Genomic DNA, 18,171 nt, shown 5'->3' on the forward strand with positions numbered 1-18,171 from the left:
TCTTCAGCTGGATGTTATATAGTCACTAGCAGTTTGTTAATGAAAGAAAGGAATGTTTTAAAACTCAGAATGGCACCAGGCCCTTCATCCATAAGATGTATTTTGGGATAATCTTGGCACCAGATAAGTCATCCCGGGCCATAAAATTATTGACTTGAATCTTGTAGAAGGGCAGATTACCATACAAATAGTTTCATTTACATAGATTAGGGGAACAATATCTGAGTATAACATAATGGTTTGTCAAGTAGGTTCTGAGCCATTAGGCAGAACCGATGTGAAGACAGAGTCTGGGGTAAATGCATAGTACATTAACATAGCTTAAGACAAACATTTCCATAAGAAGAATGTATTGGTTAACTCAAGGTTTGAGTTAACTTCAGGTGGAACCAGGTGTCATTGTGGCGACACAGTATTTTAAGAGAAACCTCCTTTTAAATTTGTATAGAGAAGGGGAAAAAAAATATATCACTAGTTTGTTTCCTCATGCCACTTAAGAGAGATAAAAATGTCTGACACTTGCAGCGTATTTCCTCCGTTTGGAGACCCCTGGCCTTCCTGCATGTTACCCTCTCAAGCTCCTGGAGCCTGCTTAAACTCATGTCCATTGAGTTGGTGATGCCATCCAACCATCTCATCCTCTTCTCCCACCTTCTCCTCCAACCTGCAATCTTTCCCAGCATCAAGGTTGTTCAAATCAGTGAGTTCTTCAATCAGGTGTCCAAAGTATTGGAGTTTCAGCTTCAGTATCAGTCCTTCAAATGAACATTAAGGACTGATTTCCTTTAGGATGGGCTGGTTGGATCTCCTTGCTGTCCAAGGGACTCTCAAGAGTCTTCTCCAACACCACAGTTCAAAAGCAACAATTCTTCAGTGCTCAGCTTTCTTTATAGTCCAACTCTCACATTCATACATGACTACTGGAAAATCCATAGCTTTGACTAGAGATACCTTTGTTGGCAAAGTAATGTCTCTGCTTTTTAATATGCGGACTAGGTTGGTCATAACTTTTCTTCCAAGAAGCAAGCGTCTTTTAATTTCATGGATGCAGTCACCATCTGCAGTGATTTTGGAGTCCCCTTAAATAAAGTTTGTCACTGTTTCCACTGTTTCCTCATCTATTTGCCATGAAGGGATGGCACTGGATGCCATGATCTTCATTTTCTGAATGTTGTTTGTTTTTATATTTTTTAAAATTTATTTTAATTGGAGGCCAATTACTTTACAATATTGTAGTGGTTTTTGCCATACATTCACATGAATCAGCCATGGGTGTACATGTGTTCCCCATCCTTAACCTCCCTCCCACCCCCCTCCCCATCCCATCCCTCAGGGTCATCCCAGTTCACCAGCCCTGAGAACCCTGTCTCATGCATCGAACCTGGACTGGCAATCTATTTCACATATGATAATATATATGTTTCAATGCTATTCTCTCAAATCATCCCACCCTCGTCTTCTCCCACAGAGTCCAAAAGTCTGTTCTTCACATCTGTGTCTCTTTCGCTGTCTCGCATATAGGGTCATAGTTACCATCTTTCTAAATTCCATATATATGCATTAATATACTGTATTGGTGTTTTTCTTTCTGACTTACTTCACTCTGTATAATAGGATCCAGTTTTATCCACCTCATTAGAACTGATTTAAATGCATTCTATTTAACAGCTGAGTAATATTCCATTGTGTACCACAGCTTTCTTATCCATTCGTCTGCCGATGGACATCGAGGTTGCTTCCATGTCCTGGCTATTGTAAACAGTGCTACAATGAACATTGGGGTAAATGTGTCTCTTTCGGTTATGGTTTCCTTGGTGTGTATGCCTAGCAGTGGGATTGCTGGGTCATATGGCAGTTCTATTTCCAGTTTTTAAAGGAATCTCCACATTGTTCTCCATAGTGACTGTACTAGTTTGCACTCCCACCAACAGTGTAAGAAGCTTCCTTTTTCTCTGCACCCTCTCCAGCTTTTATTGTTCGTAGACTTTTTGATAGCAGCCATTCTGACCGGCAGGAGATGACACCTCATTGTGGGTTTGATTTGCATTTCTCTGATAATGAGTGGTGTTGAGCATCTTTTCATGTGTTTGTTAGCCATCTGTATGTTTTCTTTGTAGAAATGTCTATTTAGTTCTTTGGCCCATTTTGATTGGGTCGCTTGTTTTTCTGAAATGTAGCTGCAGGAGGTGCTTGTATATTTTTGAGATTAATTCTTTGTCAGTTGCTTCATTTCCTATTATTCTCTCCCATTCTGAAGGCTGTCTTTTCACCTTGCTTATAGTTTCCTTCGTTGTGCAAAAGCTTTTAAGTTTAATTAGGTCTTGTTTATTTATTTTTGGTTTTATTTCCATTACTCTGGGAGGTGGATCTTAGAGGATCCTGCTATGATTTACGTCAGAGAGTGTTTTGCCTATGTTTTCCTCTAGGAGTTTTATAGTTTCTGGTCTTACATTTAGATCTTTAATTCATTTTGAGTTTATTTTTGTGTATGGTGTTAGAAAGTGTTCTAGTTTCATTCTTTTACAAGAGGTTGACCAGTTTTCCCAGCATCACTTGTTAAAGACATTGTCTTTTCTCCATTGTATATTCTTGCCTCCTTTGTCAAAGATAACGTGTCCATAGGTGCGTGGATTTATCCCTGTGCTTCCTATTTTGTTCCATTGACTATGTTTCTTTGTGCCAGTACTATACTGACTTGATGACTGTAGCTTTGTAGTATAGCCTGAAGTCAGGCAAGTTGATTCCTTCAGTTCCATTCTTCTTTCTCAAGATTGCTTTAGCTATTCAAGGTTTTTTGTATTTCCATACAAATTGTGAAATTGTTTGTTCTAGTTCTCTGAAAAATACCGTTGGTAGCTTGATAGGGATTACACTGAATCTATGTATTGCTTTGGGTAGTATACTCATTTTCACTATATTGATTCTTCCAATCCATGAACATGATATATTTCTCCATCTATTTGTGTCATCTTTGATTTCTTTCATCAGTGTTTTAAAATAGCAACCCACTCCGGTACTCTTTCCTGGAGATCCCATGGATGGAGGAGCCTGGTGCATGGGGTTGACAAAGAGTCAAACACAACTGAGCGATTTCACTTTCACTTTCACATATATAGGTCTTTTACTTCTTTAGGTAGATTTATTTCTAAGTATTTTATTCTTTCTGTTGCAGTGGTGAATGAAATTGTTTCCTTAATTTCTCTTTCTGTTTTCTCATTGTTAATGTATAGGAATGTAAGGGATTTATGTGTGTTAATTTTATATCCTGCAACTTTACTGTATTCATTGATTAGCTCTAGTAATTTTCTGGTGGAGTCTTTAGGGTTTTCTATGTAGAGGATCATGTCATCTGCAAACAGAGTTTTACTTCTTCTTTTAAAATCTGAATTCCTTTTATTTCTTTTTATTCTCTGATAGCTGTGGCTAAAACTTCCAAAACTATGTTGAATAGTAGTGGTGAGAGTGGGCATCCATGTCTTGTTCCTGACTTTAGGGGAAATGCTTTCAATTTTTCACCATTGAGCATAATATTTGCTGTGGGTTTATCATAAATGGCTTGTATTATGTTGAGTTATGTTCCTTCTATGCCTGCTTTCTGGAGGGTTTTTTTTTTTTTTTTATCATAAATGGATGTTGAATTCTGTCAAAGGCTTTCTCTGCATCTATTGAGATAATCATATGGTTTTTATCTTTCAATTTGTTAATGTGGAGTATCACATTGATTGATTTGTGAACATTGAAGAATCCTTGCATCCCTGGGATAAAGCCCACTTGGTCATGATGTATGATCTTTTTAATATGTTGTTGGATTCTGTTTGCTATAATTTTGTTAAGAATTTTTCGTCTATGTTCATCAGTGATTTTGGCCTATAGTTTTCTTTTTTTGTGGCATGTTTGTCTGGTTTTGGTATTAGCGTGTTGGTGGCCTCATAGAATGAGTTTGGAAGTTTACCTTCCTCTGCAATTTTCTGGAAGAGTTTGAGTAGGAAAGGTGTTAGCTCTTCTCTAAATTTTTGGTAGAATTCACCTGTGAAGCCATCAGGTCCTGGGCTTTTGTTTGTTGGAAGATTTCTGATTAAGGTTTCGATTTCTGTGCTTGTGATGGGTTTTTTAAGATTTTCTGTTTCTTCCTGGTTCAGTTATGGAAAGTTATACTTTTCTAAGAACTTGTCCATTTGTTCCAAGTTGTCCATTTTATTGGCATATAGTTGCTGATCATAGTCTCTTATGATCTTTTGTTTTTCTCTGTTGTCTGTTGTGATTTCTCCATTTTTATTTCTAATTTTGTTGATTTGATTCCTCTCCCTTTGTTTCTTGATAAGTCTGGCTAATGATTTGTCTATTTTATTTATCTTTTCAAAAAACCAGTTTTTGGCTTTGTTGATTTTGGCTATGGTCTCCTTTGTTTCTTTTGCAGTTATTTCTGCTCTAATTTTTAAGATTTCTTTCCTTCTGCTAACCATGGGGTGCTTCATTTCTTCTTTTCTCTAGTTGCTTTAGGTGTAGAGTTAGGTTATTTTTTTGCTTTCTCTCCTGTTTGTTGAGGTAGGCTTGTATGCTATGAACCTTCCCCTTAGCACTGCTTTTACTGAATCCCATAGGTTTTGGGTTGTTATATTTTCATTTTCATTTGTTTCTATGCATATTTTGATTTCTTTTTTGATTTCTACTATGATTTGTTGGTTACTCAGATGTTTGTTGTTTAGCCTTCATGTTTGTATTCTTAATAGTTTTTTTTTTCCTTTAGTTTACATCTAATCTTATCACATTGTGATTAGAATAGATGCTTGAGATGATTTAAATGTTTTTGAATTCACCAAGGCTACCTTTATGGCCCAAGATGTGATCTATCCTGGAGAAGGTTCCATGTGCACTTCAGAAAAAAAGTGAAATTCATTGTTTTAGGGTGAAATGTCCTATAGATATCAATTAGGTCTAACTGTAAATTGTATCATTTAAAGTTTGTGTTTCCTTGCTAATTTTCTGTTTAGTTGATCTATCCATAGGTGTTAGTGGGGTATTAAATTCTCCCACTATTATTGTGTTACTGTTAATTTTCCCTTTCATACTTGTTAGCATTTGCCTTATGTATTGAGGTGCTTCTATGTTGGGTGCATATATATTTATAATTGTTATATCTTCTTCTTGGATTGATCCTTTGATCATTATGTAGTGTCCTTTTTTGTCTCTTTTCCTGGCCTTTATTTCAAAGTCTATTTTATCTGATATGAGTATTGCTACTCCTGCTTTCTTTTGGGCTCCATTTGCATGAAATAATTTTTTTCAGCCCTTCACTTTCAGTCTGTATGTGTCCCTAGGTTTGAGGTGGATCTCTTGTAGGCAGCATATATAGGGGTCTTGTTTTTGTATCCATTCAGCCAGTCTTTGTCTTTTGGTTGGGGCATTCAACCCATTGACATTTAAGGTAATTATTGATAAATATGGTCCCATTGCCATTTACTTTGTTGTTTTGGGTTTGAGTTTATAAACCTTTTTTGTGTTTCCTGTCTAGAGAAGATCCTGTAGCATTTGTTGAAGAGTTGGTTTGGGAGTGGTGAATTCTCTGAGATTTTGCTTTTCTGTAATGCTTTTGAGTTCTCCTTCATATTTGAATGAGATCCTTGCTGGATACAGTAATCTGGGTTGTAGGTTTTTCTCTTTCATCACTTTAAATATGTCATGCCATTCCCTTCTGGCTTGAAGAGTTTCTATTGAAAGATCAACTGTTATCCTTATGGGGATCCCCTTATGAGTTATTTGTTGCTTTTCCCTTGCTGCTTTTAATATTTGTTCTTTGTGTTTGATCTTCATTAATTTGATAAATATGTGTCTTGGGGTGTTTTTCCTTGGGTTTATCCTGTTTGGGACTCTGGGTTTCTTGGAGTTGGGTGGCTATTTCCTTCCCGATTTTAGGGAAGTTTTCAACTATTATCTCCTGAAGTATTTTCTCATGCCCTTTCTTTTTGTCTTCTTCTTCTGGGAGTCCTACAATTTGAATGTTGGGGTGTTTCACATTGTCCCAGAATTCTCTGAGGTTGTCCTCATTTCTTTTCATTCTTTTTTCTTTTTTCCTCTCTGCTTTATTTATTTCTACCATTCTATCTTCCCCCTCACTTATCCTATCTTTTGCCTCTGTTATTCTACTGTTGTTTACCTCCAGAGTGCTTTTGATCTCAGTTACTGCATTATTCATTATTGATTTACTCTTTTTTATTTCTTCTAGGTCCTTGTTAAACTTTTCTTGCATCATCTCAATCCTTGTCTCCAGACTATTTATCTGTAACTCAATTTTGTTTTCAAGATTTTGGATTATTTTTACTATCATTATTCTGAATTATTTTTCAGGTAGACACCCTATCTCTTCCTCTTTTGTTTGGTTTGGTGGGCTTTTATCATGTTCCTTTACCTGTTGAATATTTCTCTGCCTTTTCATCTTGTTTAGGTTGCTGTGTCTGGGGTTGTCTTTCTGTATGCTAGAAGTTTGTGGTTCCTCTTTATTGTGGAGTTTCCTCCTTGTGGGTGGGGTTGGACGAGTGGCTTGTCAAGGTTTCCTGGTTAGGAAAGCTTGCATCAGTGTTATGGGGGGGTGGAGCTGGATATCTTCTCTCTGGAGTACAATGAAGTGTCCAGTAGTGAGTTCTGAGGTGTCTAGGGGTTTGGTGTGACTTTTGGCTACCTGTATTTTTGTGCTTGGGGTTATGTTCCTGCATTGTTGGAGAATTAGCTTGGTATGTCTTGCTCTGAAACTTTTTGGCTCTTGGGTGGAGCTTGGTTTCAGTGTAGGTATGGAGGCTTTTGGATGAGCTCTTGTCGATTAATGGTCCCTGGAGTCAGGAATTTTCTGGTGTTCTCAAGTTTTGGATTTAGGCCTCCTGCCTCTGGCTTTCAGTCTTTTTCTTACAGTAGCCTCAAGACTTCTTCATCCATACAGCACCAATGATAAAACATCTAGGTTAATGGTGAAAAGATTCTCCACAGTAGGGGACAACCAGAGAAATTCACAGAGTTACATGGAGAAGAGAAGAGGGAGGATGGAGATAGAGGTGACCAGAAGGAGAAGAGAGGGAATCAAAAGGGGATAGAACAGTCTAGCCAGTAATTAATTCCCTATTTGCTCTCCACAGTCTTGAACATCTAGAGAGTTTCACAGAGTTCTATAGAGAAGAGAAGGAGGAAGAAGATAGAAGTGACCAGGAGGAGAGGAGGATGAGTCAAAAGGAGAGAGACCAGTCTAGCCTGTGATCGGTTCCCTAAGTGTTCTCCACAGCCCAGAACACCCAAAGACATTCACAGAGTTAAGTAGAGAAGAGAAGGGGGAGGGAGGAGATAGAGGTGACCTGGGGAAGAAAAAGGAGAGTCAAAATGGGAGAGAGCAGTGAAGCCAGTAATCACACTCCTAAGTAAAAAGGGGTACTGAAGATTGGATTCTTAAAAATACAGAATTGATAACAAATACCAAAAAGCAAAGATTAAAAATCTACAGTAGACGTTATACTCTCAAAAATACAATATTAAAAAAACAAAACAAAATCGCAAAAATTATATAAATATGTATATAAGAAATTTGCTTTAAAAACAATGTGTTTTTTTTTTTGCTATGTAATAGAAGGTTTTAAAAATGAAAATTAAAGGAGTAATAAAGAACTTAAAAAAGAAATGATAATAGTATAATATAGCTACGAATTTCCCTGGAGCTGCTGAGGCCAGTGTGGGGTCAGTTCAGTTTCAGATAATTCCTTGTTCCAGCTTATACTTCTTCTCGAGGTCTATAGGTCCCTTCCAGTGTAGCCAATGCTAACTACAGGGTTTTAATCTGTTACACCTGTCACTTCCAAAGCGGTTCTGTCTTCTTTGTTTATTTTGGCTTCCTCTGTTTGCAAGTCTGTTCAGTATCTAACTTCTTCCCTGACACAAGGGTGCAAAGGTGGTCATTTATTTAGGCTCTCTTGTTTAATTGTGCTGCTGGGAGGGAGGAACACTGCAAACAAATATCACTGGCATGTGCAGAGTGCTTTCCACGTCTGGGCCACACTGGGTTTGCTCCTGTTCATGGTGTGTGTGCTTTCCTGGTCTGCACTGCTGAGGTTCCAGGTTGCTCTGCAGGGAAACTGTCTAAGGCCATCCCTGGGTTGCATGCACTTCCCAGGTCTAAGCCATTCAGGTTCAGGTTCTCGGGTACTCCACAAAGGCACAGACTCTTTTGGGCCTGTGTTTTGTACCCTTCCCAGGTCCGAGGAGTTCAGGTGACCAGGTGCTTGGTGAGTAGTGCACTCTCCCCAGGTGGGACAGTGCATCTTATCACCTCCACTGTCCCAGCCACTCGGTTTCCTGGGTGTGCAGTGGGAGTGCCGTCTCAGGTGTGCTGTGTGTCTCTTCTGGGGAGATGATCTCTGGCTGTGACCCTGCTGGTGGATGTCAACCGTTCAGGATCCCAGGAAGACTTGGTTAGCAACTGGGAGCCTGCTCGAAGTTTGGTAAAGGATGCCATCTCCGGGGCCAAGTTTGCCCCTCGCCTTCCAGCTCTGGCTGTTGCCCACCTGCCTCCCTGCCTCTGGCGGGGAATGGGCCGGTCTTCAGCTGGCTAGCTCTCCTCTGGTATTCGCTCAGTCCTTTGTTCTGTGAGCAGCCCTGCAGTGCCTTAGGTTAGAACTTCTTGTGGGAAAGTTCTCACTCTCTGTCTCTTTCCTCTTTTTTTTTTTTCCTCTCTCTGGCTATCCCACAGTTTGGGTTGCTATCTCACGTTAGCTCCTTCAGATTGCCCTCAGGGCATTCAGGCCTGGTTCTTACCCTAAGCAATGCAGTCCGCACCTCCCTGTTCAGCCCCCGCTTGCTGTTGGCCGACACAAGCGTCTGGGCTACTTCTCCACTGATAGTTGCGGTTAGGCGTGTAATCTGTGGGTTTTATTTATTTTTTCCTCTCGGTTATGTTGCCCTCTGAGATTCCAGAGCTCCCCACAGACCCACTGGTGAGAGGGTTTCCAGGTGTTTGGAAGCTTCTCCTCATTTACAACTCCCTCGCTGGGATGGGTCTCCATCCCTTACTCTTTTGCCTCTCTTTTTATCTTTTATATTTTGTCCTACCTCCTTTTGAAGACAATGGGCTGCCTTTTTGGGTGCCTGGTGTCATGAACCAGTGTTCAGAAGTTGTTTTGTAGTAATTGTTCAGCGTTCAAATGATCTTTCGATGAATTTGTAGGGAAAAAGTGGTCTCCCCATCCTATTCCTCTGCCATCTTAGGACTGCCACCCTGAATGTTAAGTTTTAAGACAACTTTTTCACTCTTCTCTATTTTATCTCTCCTCTATCTTTTCCACTCTTCTCTATCACTATATTCTATCTTACATGGTACTAAAATGCTTAAAGCAGTGTATGGCAAATATTATGTTGTATGTAGGTGTTCTTAAATTTGTTTCCATCTTTGGCTAGCTGCATGTGGTATATAGATGCGTGCATACTGTTGCTAAGTCATGTCTTACTTTTTGTGACCCCATGAGCTGTAGCCCATGGGGATCCTCTGCCATTGGAATTTACCAGACAAGAATACTGGAGTGGGTTGCCATTTTCTTCTCCAGGGGATCTTCCCGACCCAGGGATCAAACCCATGTCTCCTGCATCTCCTACACTGGCAGACAGATTCTTTACCACTGAGCCACTGTGGATGTCATTCTGGTATATAGATATCCTGAGTGAATTCTTAGCCAAAGCATCCCTATTCTTCTGGCACTTTTACCAGTTCTCAGGACAATATGCACATCCTAGAAGATGAGCAGAGTGGGAAGAGATATTCCTGAGATGAGCTTCTCTGTGAGGTGGGAGGAAGGGAATTTGGCCCGAGGGTTTTCTCACTCATATTTGGTCTCACAGGGTAGAAGGAATGCCTGGCTGATGATCCTCTGGGGTGGGTGTTTGCAGTGAAAGTCTCTCAGAAGGTAGTCATATCTGCTTGGAAGGCTGGGTAGTCACTTGCCCTGTCATAGACTGAAAACTATGGGATGAACAGCAGTGGTCCCCTATTTCTGACATCTTTTATTATTGACCTGTGTATGTTTGGAATTAGCTTGACAGAAACTGTGGTAGTAGCCACATTCTACTAGTGGGTGTTCAAATAATATGCCACATAGCTCACATAGGAGTTTCTAAGGGTCAGAGCCCCTAGGTGATAGTGACTTCAGCCAGCACAGACTTCAGGTTGAAGTGCTTTTTCCTAGGCCCTTATAGATCTCAGGTTGCAGAATCCTGGCTCAGACATCTGCATCAATAAGAGATGACTAGGAAGGATTTATGGACACCTATAGGCACCCCGGGGGTTCTAGAAATATTCTGTAAAAGGCTGAACTTTCTACATTCAAACAGGTAGAAGTTGAGAGCTATTGTGACTTTGGTAAGAGTATATTAATGTGGGCTTATTTGTATTCAGCGATTGACAAAGGCCAAGACATTTGGGTACTAGAAGGATTTTCAGCAGTGGAAAGACTTGGTTAGATTTAAGACTTCAGATACTCTGGTGTTAGTGTAGACATGGGATAGGAGTTTTGCAGAAGTAGTAGTTAAGAAGGGATTATGGTAGTGTTCTGGTGCTAAGTGATGAGGGATGACATTAAGACAGTGAAAGAAGCAATGGAATGGAGGGGAGAGATTTGAAAAAAATAGTTCTGAGAGAGACTCAATAGAACATCATGTTTATTTTGATAGAGAAGATAAAGGAGAAGGAGAGGTCAAAGGTAACTCTCCAGGGAAAAGAGTTTTGTGAATGAGAGAAGAGGTCAACCAAGTCATTTCCATGATGAAGTCAAGTAAGAGAATAAGTAATACATGTCCACTGAATGGGGAGATTAGGAAGTCAATGGACCTCTAGTGCTCTGTATCCAATGGTCCATTCACTCCTGGCTCTTATTCTTCCTTTATGTTTACTTTGCATGTTCTAAGCCCTCATAGAAGTTCTACAAGTTGAGCCTGCCTTCTTGTTTTGACCTTTCCTAAAACCAATCCACATCTTCACGACACAAATAATCACTCACCTGGAGCCAGAAATCCTGGGATGCAAAGTCAAGCGGGCCTTAGGAAGCATCACTACGAACAAAGCTAGTGGAGGTGATGGAATTCCAGTTGAGCTATTTCAAATCCTAAAAGATGATGCTGTGAAAGTGCTGTACTCAATATACCAGCAAATTTGGAAAACTCAGCAGTGGCCACAGAACGGGAAAAGATCAGTTTTCATTCCAAACACAAAGAAAGGCAATGTGAAAGAATACTCAAACTGCTGCACAATTGCACTCATCTCATACACTAGCAAAGTAATGCTCAAAATTCTGCAAGCCAGGCTTCAACAGTACATGAACTATGAACTTCCAGATGGTCAAGCTGGATTTAGAAAAGGCAGAGGAACCAGAGATCAAATTGCCAACATTCGTTGGGTCATCAAAAAAGCAAGAGAATTCCAGAAAAACATCTATTTCTGATTTATTGCCTATGCCAAAGCCTTTGACTGTGTGGATCACAATAAACTGTGGAAAATTCTGAAAGAGATGGGAATATCAGACCACCTGACCTGCCTCTTGAGAAACCTGTATACAGGTCAGGAAGCAACAGTCAGAACTGGACATGGAACAACAGACTGGTTCCAAATAGGAAAAGGAGTACATCAAGGATGTATATTGTCACTCTGTTTACGTAACTTATATGCAGAGTACATCATGAGAAGTGCTGGACTAGATGAAGCACAGGCTGGAATAAAGATTTCCAGGAGAAATATAAGTAATCTCAGATATGCAGATGACACCACACTTATGGCAGAAAGCAAAGAAGAACTAAAGAGCCTCTTAATGAAAGTAAAAGAGGAGAGTGAAAAAGTTGGCTTAAAACTCAACATTGAGAAAACTAAGATCATGACATCTGGTCCCATCACTTCATGGCAAATAGATGGGGAAACAATGGAAACAGTGACAGACTTCACTTTTGGGGGGGCTCCAAAATCACTTCAGATGGTGGCTGCAGCCATGAAATTAAAAGACACTTGCTCCTTGGAAAAAAAGGACAGGATATTAAAAAGCAGAGACGTTACTTTGCCACCAAAGGTCCGTCTAGTCAAAGCTACAGTTTTTCCAGTGGTCATGTATGGATGTGAGAGTTGGACTATAAAGAAAGCTGAGTGCTGAAGAATTAATGCATTTGAACTATCGTGTTGGAGAAGACTCTTGAGAGTCCCTTAGACAGCAAGGATGTCCAACCAGTCCATCCTAAAGGAAATCAGTCCTGAACATTCATTGAAAGGACTGATGCTGAAGTGGAAACTCCAATACTTTGGCCACCTGATGTGAAGAACTGACTCATTTGAAAAGATCCTGATGCTGGGAGAGATTGAAGGTGGGAGGAGAGGGGGGTGACAGAGGATAAGATGGTTGGATGGCAAAACTGACATGAGTTTGAGCAGGCTCCAGGAGTTGGTGGTGAACAGGGAGGCTTGGTGTGCTGCAGTCCATGGGGTCACAAAGAGTCAGACACAACTGAGTGACTGAAATGAACTGAACTGAAAACTAAACTCCCAACTAAAACTTTTCAGCTCTGGGTCCAATTCCTTTAGGACTCCTCACTTTGCTGACAAAGGTCCATATAAGTGAAAGCTATGGTTTTTCCAGTAGTCATGTATGGATGTGAGAATTTGGACCATAAAGAAGACTGAACATTACATTTAATAATCCATATTTCTCTTAACACTTGTCATTGAGAGAGAGAGATGGATTATTAAATGTAACAAAAATTACTGAAAATGGGAAAAAGGTTCAAAAGACTGGTTGTCTTCTTGGGCCATTTTGCAGGGTTCATCTTTTCTCTTCACCAAAATACAAGGAAGTAGCACAAGTTGGTTTGAGAGTAATCAGTCCAAAGCAGAGTTATAGCGGACCTTAAGGGAGTGACCATCGAGATGGCTTCAAAAGATAAATCCAGCTAAAAGAATGTATTTGAGCTGAAAACCCATCAAGGAACAGAATTGCTGATTCAGTCTGACAGTGACACTGTTACAAATGATTGGTTTAATCTTCTCAGTAGTACTATTACTAATCAGACAGTAGAACCCAATGAAGCAATCAAACAGGAGATACCAGATTCACCAGGAATTGAAAAGCATGATAAAGAAAAGGACCAGAAGGAACCAAAGAAATTGCATTCTGTGAAAGTATCTATTATAGATTCTTCAGAACAGAAGAAAAACAAGAAAAACTTAAAGAAGTTTCTTACACAATGCCCTACTTTGCAAGCTGTTCGTGAAAAAGGTTATATTAAAGATCAGGTATTTGGAGCCAGTCTTGCGTATCTGTGTCAGAGGGAGAATAGCACATTGCCAAAATTTGTGAAATTATACATATTGAACATGTTGAGCAATATGGGCTGGATGTTGATGGGATTTACAGAGTTAGTGGCAACCTAGCAGTGATCCAGAAGCTGAGGTTTGCAGTCAAGCATGATGAGAAATTGGACTTGAAGGATAGTAAATGGGAAGATATTCATGTCATCACTGGAGCCCTCAAAATGTTTTTTCGAGAATTACCAGAACCTCTCTTTACACTTAATCATTTTAATGATTTTGTTAATGCAATTAAACAAGAACCGTGACAGCGTGTCTCTGCTGTGAAGGACCTGATCAAACAGTTGCCAAAGTCAAATCAGGACACAATGCAGATTCTGTTCAGACATCTCAAACGAGTTATAGAAAATGGAGGGAAAAACCGAATGACCTATCAGAGAATAGTGATTGTTTTTGGTCCCACTCTGCTCAAGCCAGAGAAGGAGACTGGTAACATAGTGGTCCACACCATCTACCAGAATCAAATCATAGAATTAATTCTTCTCAAGAAAAATTCCGTCTTTGGATACTGACACTTACTGAAGACAACCTGTGAAATAGAAGCTGGATTTCATCAGATTCCAGATCCTCATACCAGAAGTATTTTATGTTTGGACCAAGCAGTGACTCTTTTCTTTTGGACTTTTCTGAGGGATCAGAAGGGAATGGAAGGGTCCAGATGTGTGTTATTTGCTGCTTTGTTGCAAGTTCATAAACCTGTGGGTGCTTTTGAATTAATTTTATCCTGAATGTTTGCATTTCACACTCTGACTTTCAGTAAAAAAAATCAAAACTTGCAATTCCAACCAGTCATATACACTGGGTAATTTGGTAGGAATACATTTTTTTTTTTTCCCCTCAAACTGGATAACGAAGAATTTCTTTTCACGATTTGATAGATTCATTACTTGATAGAACAACACTTACAATCAGTTATTTTTAAAATGCTCCTGGGCATTTAAAACAAAGTGAAGTATGTCTGTTTCGAAACCTGTGTATATCTTTTCCAGGATTTCTGCATGCAGTGGCAGTCTGAGTGCTAGGACCCATTACAACCCAGACAGCATCCCTTGATGAAGGCTGGCTGTCTTCACTGTGTAACACAGCAGCACACTAATAGTACTTAAAACGCTGTGATATACTAGAGTTGAATTTAGCATAAGCCAGTTCAGGGTATTTGGGTGCTGTCTATACTACACTGACTTGTAGCTGCTGCTGCTAAGTCACTTCAGTCGTGTCTGACTCTGTGCGACCCCATAGACGGAAGCCCACCAGCCTCCCCCGTCCCTGATATTCTCCAGGCAAGAACAGTGGAGTGGGTTGCCATTTCTTTCTCCAATGCATGAAAGTGAAAAGTGAAAGTGAAGTCGCTCAGTCGTGTCCGACTCGTAGCGACCCCATGGACTGCAGCCCACCAGGCTCCCCTGTCCATGGGATTTTCCAGGCAATAGTACTGGAGTGGGGTGCCATTGCCTTCTCCGACTTGTAGCTAGCAATCCTAATTCTCTCTAGTGCCATATTGAGTTCTTGGTATGACCCTGTGGAGAAATGAACTTTCTTTGATGCAAGTTCAGGCTGAAAACTGTCTTTTAGCTTATGTATATAATTGTGTTGTATAGTCTCAGAGTACATTCTAACCTCTTGTTTCTAATCACGATACTGGTAATTCTTCTCCATGAATATTAGGTTTCCTCCAGAAATAGGCCGTTATTTGAGGAAGTTAACTGTGTGCACTTTTAGATTTTAATTACATTTACAGCAATCACTGTAATGCAAATGGTACTGGAAAAATGCTGAATAGACTTGCTAAATGATAAATGAACTACAAGAGGAAACTTTTAGATTATTTAATATGTACAAAATACATTAGAAAAATGTATTACAGAATTCAAGCTCTGCAGTATGAATAGTGGAAACCTATATATAAATTACATGGAGGTCAGATCGAAAATGACGTTGCTAAATCTGAGAATTTCTTTTTTACATTAGTAATGTAGATCAGTTTGTATAATAAAACAAGGTTTGGAAGGTTTTATTACAGAGAGCATGGTCTGCTGAAGATTTTTTAAAATGTATTTTTCTAGATTAAGTGCTATAAATGAAATGTCTAATCCGAATAAAGAAAACTGTAAGAGGTTTAGAGATTTTTTATGTTGGAAATTGTGCATTTTGGTTTTTAATTTTGTTTTCTTTTTGCATTTACTGGCACATTTTTATAATACCTCATTTTAAAAAAATCAAGTGAATCTGATATATCCTGTGGCAAATATGTCTCCCTCATTTCAACACCTTTTCTGCTCTCTACCATACCAGTGCCATCCCCACCCCCACGCCCTCCACTCTGTTTCTTTATCAGTATTTGAAAGTGAATGGTTTGTAACCAAGACTCTTTTTCTTAGGATTACATTTACAATTTACAGATTTGTTTTCTTGGGAACAAATATTTTTTGTATGACCTGTCTAAAAACCTCTCACCTGAGTTTTGTAGTAAAAGCATTGTTTGTTGTGATCTTATTAAATTGATAGCAAACTAAGCTATTTGACAGCAATGGGAAAGCAGATTATCTTGGGCAGGGAGAAAAATCCCCCAAATGAGAATGTTTATATTTGCCTAAAGATGTTCATAACAATATATAGTATGCCCTAGGCCTGGTCTGTGCAGTGATTGTATGCCAGGAAAACAATTAGATGCAAATCAGTGATGTTCTTTCTCTTGGTAGTTACAACATATCAAAGATTAAAATTGTCCTGTGTTTCTTGTTTCAAAGTACACATGTGTGTATGTGAAGTCTTAAATGTTTTAATAGTCCATGGCTAACAGCTTATTGTAATATTGTATGTACAGTGAGATCAGTGTCTTGTGTTTTCATCCTCTGTGAATTAAAAATTCTCACTTGTTTTGTCATAATAAAACCAATAATATTTTCCTGTCTTGACAGCTTGATTTTTAGTAGAAAAGATGTTAAAGGCTGAAATTAAAAAAAAAAAAAAGAAGTCTGAACGTTGAAGAATTGATGCTTTTGAACTGTGGTATTGGAGAAGGCTCTTGAGAGTCCCTTGGACAGCAAGGAGATCAAACCAGTCAATCTTAAAGGAAATCAACCCTGAATATTCATTGGAAGGACCGATGCTGAAGTCAAAGCTCCAATACTATGGCCACCAGATGGGAAGTGCTGACATTAGAAAAGACCCTGATGCTGGGAAAGACTGAAGGCAGGAGGAGAAGGGGAGGACCGAGGATGAGATGGTTGGATGGCATCACTGATTGAGGGGACATGAGTTTGAGCAAGCTCTGGGAGATGGTGAAGGACAGAGAAGCCTTGCATGCTGCAGTCCATGGGGTCACAAAAAGTTGGACATGACTGAATGGCTGAACAACAACGAGGTGACAGAATAGTTGCTCATCTAGTTCATACTAATGGAATCATATATATCGTTCCCAGGAATACAAACATGTCTAAAGGTTATCTTAGGGATACCCATTCAACCTAAAGAATTGAATCTATGACTGTGAAAGTTTCTAGTTACATGGCATAGGGGGACATACCTTGTAGAGAGGATTTTAATTCCCTTATAAAGGGAAAATAAAAATAAAAAAATTCTAAGATCATCATGGATTTGCCTCAAGTCACTGAGGAAGAGATGAAGTCATTTTAATATTTCTTCATTCCAGACTACTGCTCCCTCACTCTCCCTCGTTTCCTTGTCCCTAGAACCCTTGCTACCGAGCATCCCCTATCCATCAGTCCCAAACACAGGCCCTTCTAGTGATTGATGTGATTTTGCTTTGGACTCCAGGCATTGTGTGCTTGACTGTATCTCCTTTGTCATCTTTAGTGTGATGAGTTTTCCATGGTCAGCTTCCAGCACTGTCTCAGGCCTGCTCCGTCTTGCTGCCAAGGAACTACTCTGACTTGCAGATGAATTCCAAAATGTGGTAATCACCTGTGAAAATAAATGGGATAAAGATAGAACAAGTGACAGCTGAAATGTGTTTGCTCCTGTCTGAGGTCTTGGTTTTGTGTGACAGAAGGTGCATATAATGTTAGGTAGACTGTGAGATTCTGGGTAGGAACATTTGCCTTGGAAAGATAATTAGGATTTGGGAATGCGGCCAAGAGGTGAAAAAGGAAATATATGGCAGCAAACAATGCCGTTTTATGTGGAAAGGGGTCACAGGAAATCTGGCTTTTTAAATACAAAGTTTGAGACTTTAATCATAATAACAAGAGTAACTACTATGTGCTAAGCACTTTCCCTGCACTATATTTCATTTTATCTTCACAGCAACTTGTAAGGCAGGTTCTGATATTATCCCTATTTTACAAATGAAATAATAGAGGCTTGTGGTGGTGTGTGGTTTAGTCGCTAAGTTGTATTTGAATCAACTCTTTGTAACCCCATGGACTGTAGCCCGTCAGGCTCCTCTGTCCATGGGATTTCCCAGTCAAGAATACTGGAGTGGGTTGTCATTTCCTTCTCCAAGGGATCTTCCCAACCCAGGGATTGAATGTGCATCTCTTGCATTGGTAGGTGGACTCTACCACTGAGCTACCAGGGAAGCCCCAGTAGAAACTTAGGTAAATTAGCTTGCCTGAGAGCACATGGCTAGTAAGATGTAGAGCTGGGAATAATACTCAGGCCAACTTGTCTCCAGAGCTTACCCTTTAACCATTTCAGTTCAGTTCAGTTCAGTCGCTCAGTCGTGTCCACTCTTTGTGACCCCATGAATTGCAGCACACCAGGCCTCCCTGTCCATCACCAACTCCTGGAGTTCACCCAAACTCATGTCCTTTGAGTCGGTGATGCCATCCAGTCATCTCATCCTC

At 39.7% G+C, this 18,171-nt stretch overlaps 1 protein-coding gene and 1 pseudogene across 22 annotated transcripts in view; both read left to right on the plus strand.

Moving 5' to 3' along the window:
* IL1RAPL2 (interleukin 1 receptor accessory protein like 2) overlaps window positions 1-18,171 on the plus strand; it is a 1,479,614-nt gene that overhangs the window by 164,659 nt on the left and 1,296,784 nt on the right. The window lies entirely within an intron of this gene.
* On the plus strand, window positions 10,784-16,336 carry LOC100336947 (rho GTPase-activating protein 12-like; annotated as a pseudogene).

Source organism: Bos taurus, chromosome X (genome assembly GCF_002263795.3).
Source record: "Bos taurus isolate L1 Dominette 01449 registration number 42190680 breed Hereford chromosome X, ARS-UCD2.0, whole genome shotgun sequence".
NCBI lineage: Eukaryota > Metazoa > Chordata > Mammalia > Artiodactyla > Bovidae > Bos > Bos taurus.